A 17,955-nucleotide genomic window follows, 5' to 3' on the forward strand; every position below is an offset into this window, starting at 1 on the left:
CATCACATTGTAGTGTTTTGCTTACAGTGTCTGCGAGGCTCTCCAGGGTCAGCGCTGGGCCCTTTCCCTATGGGCTTCACTATGTCTGTTGGATTGCAGGGAATTCAAACACTCTTTAGTACGCATAGCCCAAGTTGAATTTTTAGAGAAATGTGGATGGTTTGTAATTCAGACCTGAAGCATAAATTAGATCCTCAAGTGCATTATAAAACGCATAGGAAATGTGATTGTCAACTACTGTGTTTGTTGTTTCTAATGGTGTTTGGTCCAAGGTTTGCCCCCAGCTTCTGTGCTACAGCCTGAGTTGCTGAAAGGAACTCTGCATTCCCCACCCTGTTTCCCAGAGGCATTAGTCCCACAGCAACGATGGGCCTGACAACCCTCTAGGGCAATACTGAGCTTCAAGATGAAGAGGCTACCAGGTGTTTGTGGGCTAGCTCAGGAGGCTCCCAGCTACCCACAACACACCTTCATGGTTTGGGAGGAAATGGAGGGACTCCAGCCAGGACTGGGGAAGGTACTGAGGAGCAATGAGCTCCTCCTGACCCTCGTTCCCAGGCAGGGTGGGGGTCCTGACTTCATTTGAAATCCATTCTGGCACCTTCCGTTTAGCCTTTTGCAGCACAACAGGTGTCACTGTGGGTGCCACTGCCCCTGCTCTGTTGGAGGAGAGGAGTGGAGCTGTGATGCGGCCAGTGCTGAGGGGAATAGTTTAGGTCCCGGAGAGAAGGGGTCGGGTCTGCACTGCCTAGAGACCGTCCACAAAACCGTGTAGCCAAAGAGCCCAGGGCAAAATGGCGCTTCCTGGGAAGTCCTCCGCTTCGAGAAGCCCATGTGATTGACAGCTCGTTTATGAGCACTGTGCAGGAGTGTGTTTACTGAGCCCAGGAGTCTTTCAGGGAGAGCCCCCTGGTATTTACCAAGTGATGCCCTTACGTGGACCTTATGAAATGAAGCTCAGGCAGAGCAAACAGCAATGGCTGCCACAGCATTCAAATCCCGTGTCTCTCCTGTCTCCCGTTCCTACCTCTCCACCAGTCACTGCTACACTAGGGTTGCAGCCATAAAAGCAAAATAATTTATAGACAATCAAATTTCAGATCCAAAGATTATTGCTTTTCAGTACAATTATTGATTTTTAGGGTGGCAGGTAATATTGTCAGAATTATTCTGAGACCAAAAATGAAAATCAATTAAAAGAAGCTTATTATTAAATAGTTCACAAATGTCCTACTAATTAAGTAGTAGTCCACTTTTATACTTGCCCAGTTTGATAAGTGTAATGATTTTGAAGCTACACACAGAGGCAATATTTCATATATAATTGTATAATGTGTGATAAAAAAACATTCATTTTCCTAGTACCTCTAACAATTCAAATGTGTATAGATGCCAGATCACTGATATCAGACTGGCTGGTTATATTAAATGCTTTTTTCTAATGTTTATACATTTATATTTTTAATTGTGATATAACTGACATGTAACACTACATTAGTTTCGAGTGTACATCATAATGATTCAATACTGTGTATATTGTGCAATGATCACCACAAGTAGTTTAGTTAATATCTATTACCAAATATAGTTACAAATGTTTTTTATGTGATGATAACATGTATTTGCTACTTCTTATCTCATAACATTGCATTTATTAATGGCCAAATGATAATATGATTCCTGAAATATGAATGCAAAGCAAATAGAGATATAAGAATTAGCCAGAGGGTCTATTTTGCTGCCCGTGTGCCTCTATTTTAGAAAATCTGACTGGGCACCACACACTCTGTCATGTCTTGGAACTTGGGAACACACTCACGCTGGCCCTCTTCCTGTCAGCTGTGTGAGGACAGGTGTCCAGTGTGGGAGGTTCTCCGGGCACCAAGATGAGACTGACCTTCTGATGTGGGGCCCTTCTGACCATGTCTGTAACCTCTTCTGTGGGTGACAGACAGTACCATGTGGTCTCTCACAGAGACAAGCCTATCTGAAGATAAAAATGAGGCAGGAAATGTGAGCTGGCATTCTTGATTCAGGGCCCCTCTGCAGACCACCTTCTCCTGCACCCAGCTTTGGGAAAACCAAAGCGAGTGTTGTGTTCTCCATGTTAATCATGTAAGCAGCTTTTCCATGCCTGAAAGGACCCTCTGAGGACCACACACACAGGCAGGACCTCGCCTTCAGCATCAGGGTGTTTATTAACTACTTGATAAAAAGGTCAGGGCGACTTAAGCTAGGCTGAAAAGCTCTGCTGCTGCTGAAGATCATTTATTTGCAGGGAAGATAAGGCCTCTGTAAAATTATAATGTCAGTCAGCAGGAAGATGGGATTCAGAATGGTTTAAAGCTGAAATCACCTTAGAGACTTCCAAGCAAAGCTCTCCTTTTCTAGATAAGAAGACAGGAGCCTGGTGAGATTAAATGGGCTCAGAAGGCACAGAGCTGGGTCTTGAATCCAGGACCACTGAGTCCCAGCCCCAGGTTTTTCCAAGACACTAGCTGGTCTTTCTTTTCCAGAAGAGATGGGAACTGATTCCCTCTGCTAGCATCTGGGATCCAGCCTATCGCACACCTTAGGGCTGGGCCATCACTCTAGGCTCTTGTCACTCAGGTTCATAGCACCTAGAACGTCAGCAGTCATCTCAGGCTTCTTGGCTGTGAGGGGGCCAGGGAGGACACTGGGTACCTCCTGGTACCCAAAGCTACATGAAGCTGTGCTCCTGCTCTGGGACCCTAACAGAGACTAAAGCCTCAGTCTTCTGCCCACCAGCTTGGCCATCGGCTAGAGCCCTCTTCTGCCTCTGTAATGCAGCCCCAGCAGACTGATCCATGGTCCCTGGAGTCTGCTCCCAGGTTCCCCAGCACTTGCTGCTCTGCTCCCACTGTCCAGGCTGGGAGTACAGCGGCCTGCTGACTGCTCCCTACACCTCCTCCAATTTCACCCCTACCCCCACTCAAATTCCTCCTCCTTGCCCCTAGCAGAGTGGCCTTGCCAAAGCTCACCTCGCATCTTTTCCCCTCCACTCAACAATCCTCAGACAGTCCAGCACCACAGGTCCGTTGACATGGCTCAGTGCAGCCACCTGCCATCTGTGAGCCTTCTTTGTTTTCCCCAGGCCCTCTGTCCCCATGTTAGGGGTCTCTCTTTCTGCAGGGCTGCTGTTTCTGTATCAGAGACCTGCTGCCTCCCTGTCTTGCTTGCACACGTCTGCCAAGTTAGATGCTCCAGGAGGCCCACTTCCTCGCTCCTTTCTGGCCCTAGAGGTGACAGAGTCCTCTTGCCTCCATCCACTTTCCCTGGGCATAGACATTTGCACCCCGTCACAGCCTCCATTGCCTTGGAGTGGCTGACAGGTGGCCTCTCCAGTAAATGTTTGTTGGTAAATATTTGTGCTGAGTGTCTGGTTAATCATGCCACGTAATCCCCAAACCAGAGCTGGTGAGGAGGTTCAAACCACATGAGCATTAGCTCATCATATCCTATCATGCTGTAGGTTTGATGAGTTTCAAAAAAGTGAACTAATAACTTGTACTTTCAGCTTTTTTTGAACACTACTGGTTAGAACTCAAAGGAAATTTAAATTGGTGCTACTTACTTATGCTTACGTAAGAAGCTTTCACAAAAATATTATAAAGGCAATCATCCCAGAATTGTTCTGTCCTTTGGCTAGAAAACCCACTGAAATGGTACTAAAATTAATGTTAATAAAATTGAGAATGGGAAAAAAATAAACTTAATTTTAGTAATTAGATTTCCATTAGAATCAGATCAATTATGATGAACACTACTTAAAATGTGCCTTAGTATTAAAATGCATTCTATGTTATTTTGCTTATACTGATACAGTTAATGTTCTGGGCAGAATAATAATTCCCATATATTGTGAAATGATTTATTTCTCTAGCTCATATGGGGACACGTACTAGATTTAGGAATGCGAGGAGATTAAATTTTCCAGGGCATTAGGGAGTTTTATTTTTAGTTTCATTTCTGGTGCTTATTTTTCTAGAGTCTGAGCAGAGTTAGCATTAAAGCCTGTCTTCTGATGCTGTAGGTGAAGCCCATGGACCCCTTTCTTCCTCCCTTTCTCCCTTCCTCCCTCCCTCCCTCCCTCCATACCTCTCTTCCTTCCTCCCTTCTGACAAACAATAATAAACATAAGTGGTGATGTACAGACAGTTTCAAGCAATGACCTGATTCTGTCCCTACGGAATTACCCAGCACATTCAGAAGGTGAGAAACACGTTCAGAAATAACCATACAACTGCTCTTCAGCCACTGCACACATATCCTGACATTACTCAGAATCAGGATGTGAAACCATACACGGGTGATCTTGTGCTCGGTGCTGAAGAATGTGAGGAAGGCAGAGACTCTGGATACTGGCCATACACAAAGCCCAGCTTTCAAAGAATTCATCTGGAAAAAAAGGGGCAGGAGACAAAGTAGTTGGTCAAAGAGAGTTTGGAAGAGCTTTGTGCAGGCATTTTGGGGTACAGCATGAGAAGTATCACCACATTTATTGAAGCCAAATTCTGAAAGATAAAGATAAAGGCTATAGAAAGAAAAAGTTTCATTTCACAGATGGAAAATTAAAGTTATTATAAGTTTTAGGCTCAATTTTGTTGGAAGGGTTATTATGTAGAGTGTTTCTGCATCCATCCATCCATCCACATATCTATCCATTCATCTGTCCATTCATTTATCTTTCCACATTTCCTTCCAATCTTCATTTTATCTCTCCATGTCTCCCTCCCTCCATCCATCATCCTCTTTCATACTTATTGGAATATAAGCCAAAACATTTAGAGGATTTGCTGTGGTTTTTGAAGGAAAAAAAGAAAAAAAAAATGACTCAGGGCATCAGTGTGTTCATTGACAGAACCAGCAGTGTGTGTACAGAATGCCGACCCAGTTCAGGTTCCTGGTGGCGTTTCGTTTCTCTGTGTACAGCCTGGCTCTTCTCAGTCTTCATCTTCAGGGGCTTCACGGGTCCTTCAGAAGTATCATTTTGGATCTAGCTGATACATTTTAACATGTATTCAGTTCAGAGTTTCTAATAGATATACAAAGTTATGGTCCCTACTGTGGATTTAAACATTGAATAAATGGTCAAAACTGAAGGCATTAAAATATTCAAAGATACCCACAAGGCCAGCCAGCATCAGATGGTCCCCTGTGTCCTCACCAGTTCTCAGTATTAGCCCTGGGTTTTTGCCACCTTCAGAGCGTGGGATTTGGGAATCCTCCGAGGTACAGGCCACCTTGAACTCTGTCCTGGTTTCAGTATTTCACACAAAGTGCCAGGTATGCTGACAGTATATATATGCGGTTTCCATCTGGTTGTCACGTCCACCATCCCCAGAAACGCTGTCCTCTGTGGTGTGACAAGCCTCTTCCCTGGGTCTCCAGGCCTCAGCCCATCAATGATCTCTTCCCAGATTCTCTTGTTGGAGCACTCACCTCCTGCACAACTTCATCTCCCCAAACTCCCAACCATATCTGGTCCATCCTCTCCAACAGGCCCCTGGATATCCTACCTGAGGACCACAACAGACTTCACATTCAGCAGAAATGAGGGGCATTCCTCTTTTTTTTTTTTTTTTTTTTGCCAGGAACCAGCTATAAAGGACAGGAAGGCCATCTGTGTGGCCTGCCTCACACTTTGGTAGCACACCCACCAGGGCATTCTGGTCCTTCATTCTTGCCACCTCTCTCTGTTGTGTGATTTGCTGATATTTCCAGGCTCCAGTGCCAGGGCAGGACTCCCTGGTTCTCACCTGGCACCTCGCAGGTGCTCATCTACCCTGGCTCCCTTCAATCTGCAAAGGGGGATGGAGTCCATGGTGAGCCGTCACACCACACCTCTGCTCAGAGCCCAGAATGGCTGTCATCCTCCAGCCTCTAGGATCTGCAGAATAGTTAACTAACAATCACATGGGGCTTATGATGATGCTCCTGGCACTTTGGAAATTATTTATAGGTATCAACTAATTTAATCCTCCAATCACTCCTTTGGACTAAATGTTTCTGTCCTCCTCAAATCCAAATGTTGACACCCTAATCCCCAATGTGATATGTTTTGAAGGTGGGGACTTTGGAAGTGATCAGAGTTAGATGAGGTCATGAGGCTGGGGCCTCCATGGTGGGATTAGTGCCTTATAAGGAGACAAAAGGACCAGAGCTTTCTCTCTCAGCCATGGAGGATACAGCCAGAAGGCAGCTGTCTAGAAGCTGGGAAGGAGGTGCTCACCTGACACCAGGCCCACCAGCTTCTTGATCTTGGACTTACTTCTCCAGACTCAGAACTGCGAGGGCCATTTTATGTTATTTTTGTTACAGTAGCCCAAACTAAGACAATAACCTAACAAAGAAAGTTATTATCTCACCCATTTAAAAATGGGAAACTAAGGCCCAGAGACGTGAAGTGACTTGTGCAAATTACCCAGCTCTTAACTGGTAGAGCCCAGTCAAACCTGGTTTTAAACAATCAGGCATCTGATCCCCTCACACTGACAGGTTCTATTCCCTCTCTCTCAGCTGAGCATCCATAGGACACTCCCAGCAACAGCTAACTTTCCATCTCTGCATCTCTGCTCTGACCATTCTCATGTTCTTTCCTCTCTGCCCTTCTCCTCCATCAGCACTGTCTTCCCCTTGCACTCATCACGCCTTGCTTGTCTTGTGAGTTACTTTCTCCTAAGACTATATATGGAACAGATTGTGAGCTTATGAAGGCAGGACCCTTGTATATGCTTATTTTTATTTGTCTTCACAATTCCTTATCCTACCAACTATATTGCCTTATATAATAACTCAATATATGTGGATTGTCAGGGGAAAAAATCTGCTTCAAGCTGACTATTCAAAAGGAAGAAGTGAGGTTATAGTTACATAAGTAAAATGAAGTGGAAAATGAAGGCAATTATATGGTTAATTCAAAAAGAAAAAAAAATCACTTTTGGGGTGTCAGTTATGTTAATTTATCAGATGAAGTTAAAAAAGAAACCCCACAATTATTTAGAAAATGGTCTGAGTGTTCCATTCCACTTTGAGTGGGTCAGAGGAAGCTGGAGTCAGAGCTTGCGTGCCAGATTCACTGGGAGGCCAACTTGCCATCAGATTCTGAGAAGCCCATGTGGCTTCTTTGTGCTCTGGCTTTTCTATGTGACTGAGCTGGGCTGAATTGTATAATCACCCTCTTGTTACATGTTTTGTCTCAGTCTCTAACTCTCTGAATGCTAACTTCAGCATTCATTTTATACCATGTTTGCTCTAAGTAGTTATGAGTGTTGTCTTTTTCATGAGATTGCAAAGTCTGTGAGGCTGAGGTCCAGCTCCTGCTTTCTTGCCTGACCTACCCACCTCCTTTGCAGAGGGTCAGTGGAGGTCAGAACCCAGAAAGGCATGGCATTAATGGATGAGCAGTGAAGTGACCACAGACTCAATGTCTTCGCCTGACTGCCCAATGCCTTCACCTTCAAAGTGTCTGATGTAGTGAGTCTGGGTGTGGCCTCAGTGTCAGTATTTTATTAAGAGCCTCAGATGACTCCACTGGGGCCATGAACTTCTGTGGTGGTTACAAATACACTTTTGTCATGGCTGTGGACCTGACTCCTCCATCTCACCAAGATAATAACAGCTCAATTTCCATGATGATGAAACGGACAGAGCATCATTATGACATCCTCCTCAAGGCCCAGGAGGCTTGGCCTGCCATGGAAGAAGCACTGTATAATGGTGACCATCTCTTTCTGGTATTTTTTATAAAACACCTCTTTGGGTTGTTCTAGAAGAGAGAGTGATAGGAAAGTTCCAGTATTTATTGACTTCAAAGTGTTGCAGACAAAAATAGAAGATCAATTTTCTGAATCAACCTTAAAAGAAAATTCCTTTTAAAAAAACAAACAGCAATTTATGAGACAACCACAGTCTTAGACAAGAAAATTGAAAGAAACCAATAGAACATCAGTCCCAGGCTGACTGGTGGGCATACATCCACAGTGGGCTATTTTGAGTGTGACACTGGTCTTGGAGATGCTATCAAGTTATGATGATGGGTCTTGTCCTAAACTAACATTTCCATATTGTTAGTAAGCAGAGAGCTCAGGAGGGGAAGGACTTGAAAAAGGCTAAAACTTGCAAGATTTGAGATTCTGTTCAAACATCCCATGGCCAGCCAGCCTTGTTGAAAGCATCAAGCTTCAAAGGCTGGTGAATCACCGTTTGAAGACAGATCCAGGCTAAATTTGGAAATTTTGACTCAGCCATCAGTGAAATTCAACAATATTCTCCTGAAGCTTTAGGTGACCTTTTTGTTTTATTCAAACTCAAACACCAAAGGCAAAAGGAGAGTGGATGGATTACAAACTCTTGAGTGAAGACTATACAATTGAGAGTCTGAAATCAACTCAACTGCTATAGAACTGAATCGAATCTTGTTTACTTCTTGTCTTTCTTCCCCATCAGGGAGGAGTGAGGCCGGAAAGAGGGGGCAAAGAAGGTTCAGGAAAAGGTGGACCTTCGCAGTGCATAGGAGGCATAAAGAGACCCCGTCAGAGCCCACTTTCCGCAGTGGGCACCCCCTAGCCCTTCGCAGAGCTTGGAAGCGCCCTCACTGGGTTGGCTGACACGTTACCGTAAATCTCCAATTCAGACTCCGAGTAAGTGTTCAGCTGATGCTGAGTGCTTTTTGCTCTCAGCACAATTATGTATTTCTGAATAGTACTTAAAGTACCCTTTGAGCACAAAAATGGTTTAGATCAAACTGTCAAGTGTACCTGCATCCTGGATCATCTTTTTTAATGTATCAGTTGTTCCTGACATTAAGGGGAAATGTGAATTGAGCTGTGTGCTTTTATGTCTCTAGTCTGTGACTTGCTCATTTAGGCTGTAGATACCCATAAACAGAGAAACAAGAGAAGGCCATAAAATATGAATAGTGTATCCATATTAAAATACACTAAGCAGCAGTATGCATGTGCTAGGCTGTCAGGAGGCATGGACTGTAAAATGTAAGGTGGGTCTTCATTATCCCGTTGACTGAAAGCCTCGCTAATGATGTTATTCTCTTGGAGGCCTATTTCAAAACATTTAAGCTGCAATGCTTTACTGTTAGGATCTTCTCCTCAGGCTTTCCGGGTATAACTGATTTCTTCTTATATTTCTTCTTGGTAAAAATATCTTTGTTGTTTTTTAAGTGTAGAAAAAATGGGTGTTAATCATAAAGAATTTAAGCAGGGGAGAGCCATGGGGAAAAAATTGGGACAACTGTAATTGAACAACAATAAAATAAAATAATTTTAAAAAGTATTTAAGTGATGTAGAAATAAAACAACTCAAAAAATAGAAATCTTCATAGGTTTAGGTTAACATTAATCTCTCCAGAGATCTTTATATATAAATATGTTATTTATATACACAATATTTATTATATTTAATTTTGTTACATTATACAAAGGGTATTTTATTTTTTTCCCATTTAATAATTCATATTCAACATGCATATTCAACAACTCTCCATGAATGTGTATTATTGTTTGGTAGAAAAATAATGTTACAAAAAGGTAAACTAAAAATACATCATGATATATCTATTCATTAGGCAGCATTACATTTTTAATTATAAAGATTACATTGTTATGTGGGTCCATGATAGTCAGTGAATGAAACATGATATAAAATTATTCCTAAAGCAAATATCAGGTTAGAATTTCCAAAAAACCGATGTCCCTTATCTTGTGTAAGATGACTGTGCCTTAAAACCCAGACAATAATATGGTGGTTACCAGAGGGAAAGGGGGGTGATAGAAGAGGGCAAAAGGGGTCAAATATACGGTGATGAAAAGAGACTTTGTGTGGTGATTGCATAAAGTAATATAATGATGATGTGTTATAGAATCTTACACCTGAAACCTACATAATTTTGTTAATCAATGTCACCTCAATAAATTTAATAAAATTTCAAAATAGATGACTTTGTCTTGATAAAACCCAAACAAAACAAAACAAAAACTGCTTTGCTGGAGAGCTTCTCTTAGCCATTTTCAGAGTGGACCATCCATAACATAGTGAGCATTATTTCTTAGGATGACCCCAGTGTGGTTTTAGGTTTTAAGGGGGTCACTTTCCCACCTTGATTTTAATAGGCCTGCTCACCCAGCTAAGTAATAATGATGAGATGATGACACTCTAAATGCACTAAAAAAGAAAAGGGAATTAAACAATTTCAGGGAATAAAATGTTTGACAATGAATAGACTGAGTATAAAAGATTAAAAATTTTATTTGGAATATTAAATTTCAAATGGAAGTAATTTGGTTTTCCTACATATCCAAGGGGTGTAAAAATTATGGCTCATCCTCCATAAAATAGCTGCTATTCCTGTTTGTTAATTGTGTTCTATAACAAAGTCTCACCCAACTTTGTCAACCCCTCCAGTTGGTAAACAAAACCACTATCTACACAGCTGCTTAAGCCAAACATCTAGAAGGTGTTCTTGTAGAAGGGAGCCTCTGCCACAGAAACAAATACTCCTGGAGTCTCTGTAGCTTACAATTTTGAACATTTACTTCTTGCTCATGGGTCAGCAGGTAGGCCTGAGAGTGTGGTCTCAGGGATTAGGGCACGAACAATGTATGGGGTGGGGGGTTGGGGATCATTCTTCTGTCTATCACACCCTGTACAAAATTTCTTGTGGGAGCTGAGTCACAGAGGCAGAAATATCAGCCAGGTGCCTCCTAATAGACCTCTGGTCTCCTCTTCCAATTCTGAAAACAGAAGCTTTAAAGAAAACTTGCTTTTGCTGAGCATGCAGGATGAAGCACTACGTGCCTGTCCTCACATCTTAGTTGAATTCCACAAAAATAGGAAAAGTAAACATGTGAAGCATTTTGTATTCAATTTCGAAGTACTTTCTTAAAAGTGACTTCTGACAACTGTCATTAAAAGGAAATAGACACAGTATGAAAAAAAAAAAAACCCTAAAATCTCATAATATAAAAATCACTTCATTTCCTCTGCTTTGCCTCTGGTTAAAAGAAAAAAAACAGCAAGCTCTTTTTCTACTTTGAGTTTATGTTATCATTGAATTCATATGACTTATGTCCTTGCTGATCCTAATGCTTTATATATACAGTGCCTGATGAAGTCAAAATAAAGCACAGAAAATACTTCCAAGGTCCACAGATTTTAATTCAAAAACATCACTGCAGCAGGAACGATTATGCACCAGCTCTGACTATCTCTAGTGCTTTGTCTATGAGAGCAGCTTCTCAATCTCTCTCGCTCTCTCCGCCTCTCTTCTCTCTCTCTGCACCCAAGCTCTGCAGCCCATAAATCATGATTCAGATCTCGCTGTATGAAACAGCAGCCACAGCCGCTTAGAAACCTGTGATGCTGCCTTTTGTCTCATTCTCCCTTTCCTACCTTTATTCATCTGCCAACAACAGTCCCTCTGCATCTCACACCACCTCTGGGTATTTTCTACTAGAGGGAGGATCCACCTGGAGGGGGGTTGTGATAAGAGATGTAGGAGATGGGAAATGGGCTCCAACGCAGTGCTGCAGTGGCCGGGGGTGGGGGCAGTCTCCTATTCAAGTTCACCCTGAGATCTGGATTTCAGTATCATTGGCTCTTTTGCAAGTTTTGTGTTTATTTTATGCATTTAAAAACAATATTTTTGCAAGGGTTTACAGCTTCACCAGGCTACTGGAGAGAGTAGTTTATTGCAGCAAAGGTTGACATCTCCCGGTGGAGGGAAAGTGCGGGAGAGAGAGGTGTTAGTGCTGCCTGGGCCAGGACTTTGGGGGGCAACCCTGAGCCTCCTCAGGCAGCCAGACTTTTCCCTTTTCTGTGGTCCAAGTACTCCTTGCCCTTTTCAGTGTGAAGTCTGTAGGAGCACCTATTGAGGTGCTCTCTGCTAGGGCCCATGAAAGGCTGCAGAGCTGGAAAGAGCACCACCCCTGCTCCCCAGGGACTGAGTGACACTGAAGGCCGAGGGCAGAGGGTGTCTGCACTGGTGGTGAGCCTTGTGACTGAGATTCTGTAAAAGCCTAAGTCGGAGAATGAGGAAAGGAAGGATGTAGTTCCGTCTTGGGAGGGTGCCATTTTGGGAGAAGGTTTGAAGGAAGGTCATTTCATGCACAGGAGAAATGAGCTCAAAGTCAGAGGTGGTATGTGAGTGTTCAACTGTGTATTAGCAGTGCACGGATGTGCATGTACCTGTGTGTGCATATTTTTATTTGCATGTGCATATATATGCATGCTTGCATGTGTGCATGTGTGTGTGTCTGTGTATGTGTGGCCTATTTGTGAAACAAAAACAAAAAGTCCAGTGATGGGGAGCCAAGAGCTGAGCTGACACTGGCAGGAGCTTAGGAGACCCGAGATGAGGGGGTGGGTGACAAAGAGGCTGAATCATTCAGCCCCACCCCTGGAAACTGCTTCATGGCAGCTCATTGATTTCCTTAATGGCCATCTGTTGAGTTCCAGCACTATGCTAGATAGGCGGTGTGGAACTTTTTCTCCATAGTGCTCAGACCCCATCACAACATACGTTCAAAAATCTTTAAGAACAGTGCTTATAGGGGACATATGAACACATGCATATGCATGCAGGTCTAAATTGTGTACATGGGCTGTGCTGGGTAAATGTTGAATAGAGGGGCCAGGCATCAAGGAGCATCAAGAAACAAGTTTCTAGACCTTCTATTCTTCTAGCTCCATTCTATTGAGTTGTTCCTTCTCCCTGTTGGACTCTGCAACTTCCTGCCTCTGCATTTGCAGAGCCCAAACCTGACCTTGAGAAGCAAGGACACAAGCTCCCCATGGCCCATAATTGTTCTATGTACATACACACACATGCATGAAGTCATACATACCTATGCTTCAGAAGTGCTTGCATATCATTCAGTGAGTGAATGGGTGAAAAATAAATGTTTGTGCTCAGAGTAAGAAGGCTCTGACTAGGAGAAAGCGAGAACCTTCTTTCCTTGGGAAGCTGTACCAAAAATGCTAATGAGTGGCTCAGGTTCAGCTGGTTGAAGTTTTTGTGGGCTCCCTCCTGTCAACATGTGCATAATTATTCTGTGATCCTGTGATAATTGCACTTGCTTGTTGGTAAACTTTTCCTTTGCAAGGTGACAGGTAGATGAGAACACCTATAATTCTCCAAATTAGTCATTGAACGCTTACTTAATCAACAACTCATAGCATTTTGGGTATGGGCAGTCTGGCACTGTGCAGTGTCCCTGTGGTGGGGTGCCCTTGTCCTCTCATAGTTTACTTAATTTTGTGTTAAAACTTTTTAAAAGAAGTGGTAAAAAGGCTGAGCTATGTGTAAGAGCTCTCAAAAATCAGAGAACTGTTAATAAGACATCAGACAGAAGATCAAGTAGGCCAGAAGGCTTAAAGGAAACTCCCTTGTGCCCAAGGAGGACAGAGATCATGGAGAGAAGAGTAGAGACCATGTATCACATGGCAGAGGCCTTGGTACTGATCAGATTGAAGTTTGGGCTGTGAATAATCAATCATGTGTAGGAAACAGGGAAGAGCTGTCATGGGACACATGTCACAGTTGTGAGTTCTGCCGTGACCCATGCCACACATGGATCTCTCTCCTCCTTATTTTTCAAAAGAAAAAACTTTTCTGTAGGTTTGGTTTCCCTTTAGGACTACTAGCAGGCCACAGGGACAGGCTTTTGGAAGAATTTGCATCTGTCTTCTGATACAAAGCCCTGGGCTGCTTCTGCTGATATTTAAGCATGGTCTAATTGAGTGTGGTGCCTGGGATGAATGACATTTTGAATTCTATTCAACATAGCTTTTAAAGAATAAATAAAGGTACTAATGAACAACATAACAAATGAGTCACCGGGGAAGCTTGGAAACATATTTTCAAAGTTCTTCACCATTGAGAGGTGGAGTCACATTCCTGCCCCTTGAATCTGAATTCTGTGTTGCTTGGACAGTAGAATACAGTGGGCTGACTATTTAGTTTCTTAGCTCGGGGTAAGAAAGAGATAACTTACTTCCTGTCTCTTGGAACCCTTAGTCTAAGGTACCAGCCACCATTCTATGAGGAAGCTTAAGCCACTTTGTGAAGACATCCACATGGGGAAGACCCAATACCCAGCACCAACTTGCCAGCTCTGTGATGCACCATCTTGAAGCTGATATGGAAGGGTGAGTCATCTGTTGGTAGAAGAGCTAAGAATGGGCTTTAGTGCCTGTCCACTTTTGGCTTGCCTTCCATCTTCCTTAGCAAGGCATGGAATGTATCACTTGTTCCCTTGAAGCACTGAAATATTCAAAAATTATTATTTTCCCCCCAGCCACAAGCCTGGATAATAAACTATATAACTTGATTTATATATTATTTCATTTAAAGATTGGGACCTGCACTTGAGCCTGAAACCCAATGCAGAGGGCTTTTACTCTTGGCAAGCCAGTAAGGGCCAGTGAGTGAAAATGGACGAGAGACAACACCTTGACTGATTTTTAGGATGGTCTGTCAGTGGTGGCCCATTTGAGAGTCAGTGAGTGACAGGTAAGGACCCTGACTTTGGGGTCACCATGCAATAACTTCTAGTTCCTTTGTTCTGGAAATTATAGATGGGCTTTGATAGGCTCTGAGGCAGTTCCAGTGTCTGAGCTTCTGATGCAGATTCAGTCTCGCTTCCCTCCTCTTCCTCACTCCACTCTTCTTTCTGTGTGAACCCCTCCTTAGGTGACTACTGCTGGGTATGTGGATGCTGAGCTTGCTGTGCCTAATTCCCTCTGCCCAGATCAAATAGGAACAGATGCCTGTTGGAAAAATGAATTAAAACTGGTAATATGACATGAGTTATTGAATTGTTTTGATGGATTCCAGAGCCTAATATAGTCACACCTGGCAGCCACAGCCTTAGCTTTGTCTGGCTGCTTATTAGCTTTGGGATGAGCTGTAACAGAGTCCCTACCTGCTCCAGGGACTTCTCCTAGGCCCTGAGAGCTGCCACTCTCTGCATCCCTGATGAATGGTATATGTGAGGCAGGGTGGAGGCATGCTGGCACAAAGCTCTTCTCTTGTTCCTGTTGACCCTGTGAATAGCTTGTTTGTCCTATAATCATTCTTCTAGCACAGCAGAGCATCTCAGATCTCAGACTTCAACATATTGGATGCAAAAGGCAACACTCTAGAAAGATGTCAAGACTATGAAGGGTGTGAGTTTTTACCCTACTGGCAAGCTTACAAGTTAACTTGTCAGTTTCCTTGAGCCTGGTAGAAGCTGTAGCATTCTTGGCTCAGAAACGAAGGGGTTCATTAAATGCAGTGCAGCAGTTCTTCTTGCCCTGAACATTCAAGGCATGAGCAGGTAGGCCTGGATGGATGCCTCTCTACACAGTATGTGTGTTTTACCTGAGGTAACTTGATATTAGGGAACCCAAATCTTTTCAAAATGGGCAGTGAGCATGCCTACCCTTTGTTCTGAAGGGAGAGGCTATTTGTATAAAGGGATTCTCAACCTAGGCACCAGGGACATTTTGGAATGAATGATTCTTCATGGTTGGGGATGTTTCTGTGCATTGTGAGATGTTTGGCAGCATCTCTCGCTTCTACCACCAAATGCTGTTAGCATTTCCTAACCCAATTATGACAGGCAAAATGTCTCCAGACATTGTCAAAGTCATGCCTGGTTGAGAACCATTGTTCTACAGTATATATAAATGTGTATTCACTATTCAAACACTCTTGAGAAGAAAGGGCATTTTTAGAACAAAAGATAATTAGTGTCTCTGCTCACAAGGCAGGTGGAAACATGAAAGACCCATGGATAATGGTCTCTCAACAAAGAGCAGGTGTGTGTCCTGTTACCTGGGCAGGACTGTACAGCAGTGATGCTCAGCATCTGGTCCATGGCCCAGAACTGGACTATAAAACACCTTCAGGAGCTATGCACCCATCCCCAAACACATGACATATCTTTGCTGCTATAGGGGAAGTCATTTCATAGACTTTTATTTTTACCTGTGATTAAGGACTACTTATTAGTACCCTGCCAAGTTCTTAAAGGTCAATAAAATCTGGCATTTAAATCAGAGATGCACCAAATGACAACATGCCAAATGGTAAAACTCAACCTTCAACTGAGTATTTCTGGGGTATAAAAAAGAACTTGAGTGGATCAAAAAACTGGGTACATTTATACATTGGGTTACTATGCAGCAGAAAGAAAGAAAGAACTACCTTTCATGACAGCATGGATAGAACTGGAGAGTATTATGCTAAGTGAAATAAACCAGGCAGCAAAAGACAAATATCATATAATCTGACCTATAATAAGAACCTAATGAACAAAACAAACAAATGAGAAAAATAGAATCAGATGCATGGAAACAAGGAACAGACTGACAGTGACCAGAGGGGAGTTGGGAGGGGGAGAGGGAGGGAAAGAAGGGAAAGGGTCTAGTCAAGGAACTGGTATAAATGACCCATGGACAGGGACAACAGGGTAGGGACTGACTATGGGAACAAGGGGTGGGTGGGGCAGGGAGAGCAATGGGGGAAAGTTGGGACAACTGTAACAGAACAGAAATAAAAAAAAAAAAACTTAAATTTGTTAAAAATGTGATCATTATATTTTGTAGGTCAGATTTTAAGTTTGATAGATTGTTTCTGTGATCAGCCTACTGTGAACATTGGATGTAAAATACTTGCTGTCTTTTCATGGATGACGTTAGAGCAGAAGCATAACCAGCATGGAGCGCTGCTGACCGGGGCCACTGAGGTGAAGGTGGTTTAGTTGCCCTGCTACTGAAGGTGATTTTGTCTGCATTGTATCTTGTGATAATAAATGTAAATCCATGCTTTCATTGGCAAAATTTTAACATAAAAAACTTTAAGAGGGTTTCACTTCAATTTATAGTGTAATACATGATTTTGAAATTCATTATTCAGATAAGGACAATAAATTCAAGTGATATGATTTGTGCATATTGATGACACTTTTATGCTGATTGGATATCATGGTGGCTCATGAATTATGTGACTGTTGAACATTCACAAGTTTAGGCATTCAGCAAAGACATGAACACAAGAATTTGCCTATCTTCCTTCCAAAGGCTGAACATGAGCCAAGTAGTAGATTTGGGCTGAACACTAAATGTTTAACCTAGTTTGTTGAAGATTAGTTCAGGTTCTCTTGGAAGTCCAGCTGTCTCACAAAACCAGGCACCACAGTCAAGCTTCTATTGCAAATGATTCATTCTTCCATGTCTCTTGAATGGCTCAATGTTTTCACTAGCTGCTTATCTTGACTTTATTGATAAACTACTATCAATTTAACTTTATTCTTACTAATATCTTTTTCCTTATTTCTTGTTAATCTTTCAGTACGTAGTATTGGCATTTAAGCTAGTTATATATATATTCTATATGCAAACTTAAGAACACATACACTATGGCTTAAATATTATTTTCTACTATTTTCTTGAGCAAGGGTGCCAAGACATTTGACCAAACATTATTCAAAATGTGTCTGTGAGGGTGTTTTTGAATGAGATTAACATTTGTATAGATAGATTAAGTAAAGCAGATTATTCTCCCTAATGTTGGTGGACATCATTCAATCTACTGAAAACCTGAATAGCACATATTATTAAGAAGGACCTTCAAATGCCTGACTCTTTGAGCTGGACATTGGTTTTCTCCTGCCCTGGATAGAATTTACACCATAGGTGTTCCTTGTTCTCAGGCCTTCACACCTGGACTGAAACTACACAATTGGCTTTACTAGGTTTCTAGCTTGTTGATTACAGATCATGTGACTACTCAACGTCCATAATTGCACAAGCCAATTCTTTTTTTTAAGTATAATTTATTGATTATATTGTTACAATAGTTCCAATGTTTTCCCCTTTTCTCCCCTCTACTCAGCACCACCCCTCCCCCAGCAATCCCCCCCCAAGTCCATG

General features: G+C 42.5%; 1 protein-coding gene across 3 annotated transcripts in view; it reads left to right on the forward strand.

Annotated features, from left to right (window-relative positions):
• MED10 (mediator complex subunit 10) overlaps positions 1 to 17,955 on the forward strand; it is a 57,712-nt gene that overhangs the window by 29,621 nt on the left and 10,136 nt on the right. The window lies entirely within an intron of this gene.

This window comes from Furipterus horrens, unplaced genomic scaffold (genome assembly GCF_987537825.1).
Source record: "Furipterus horrens unplaced genomic scaffold, mFurHor1.1.pri manual_scaffold_5, whole genome shotgun sequence".
NCBI lineage: Eukaryota > Metazoa > Chordata > Mammalia > Chiroptera > Furipteridae > Furipterus > Furipterus horrens.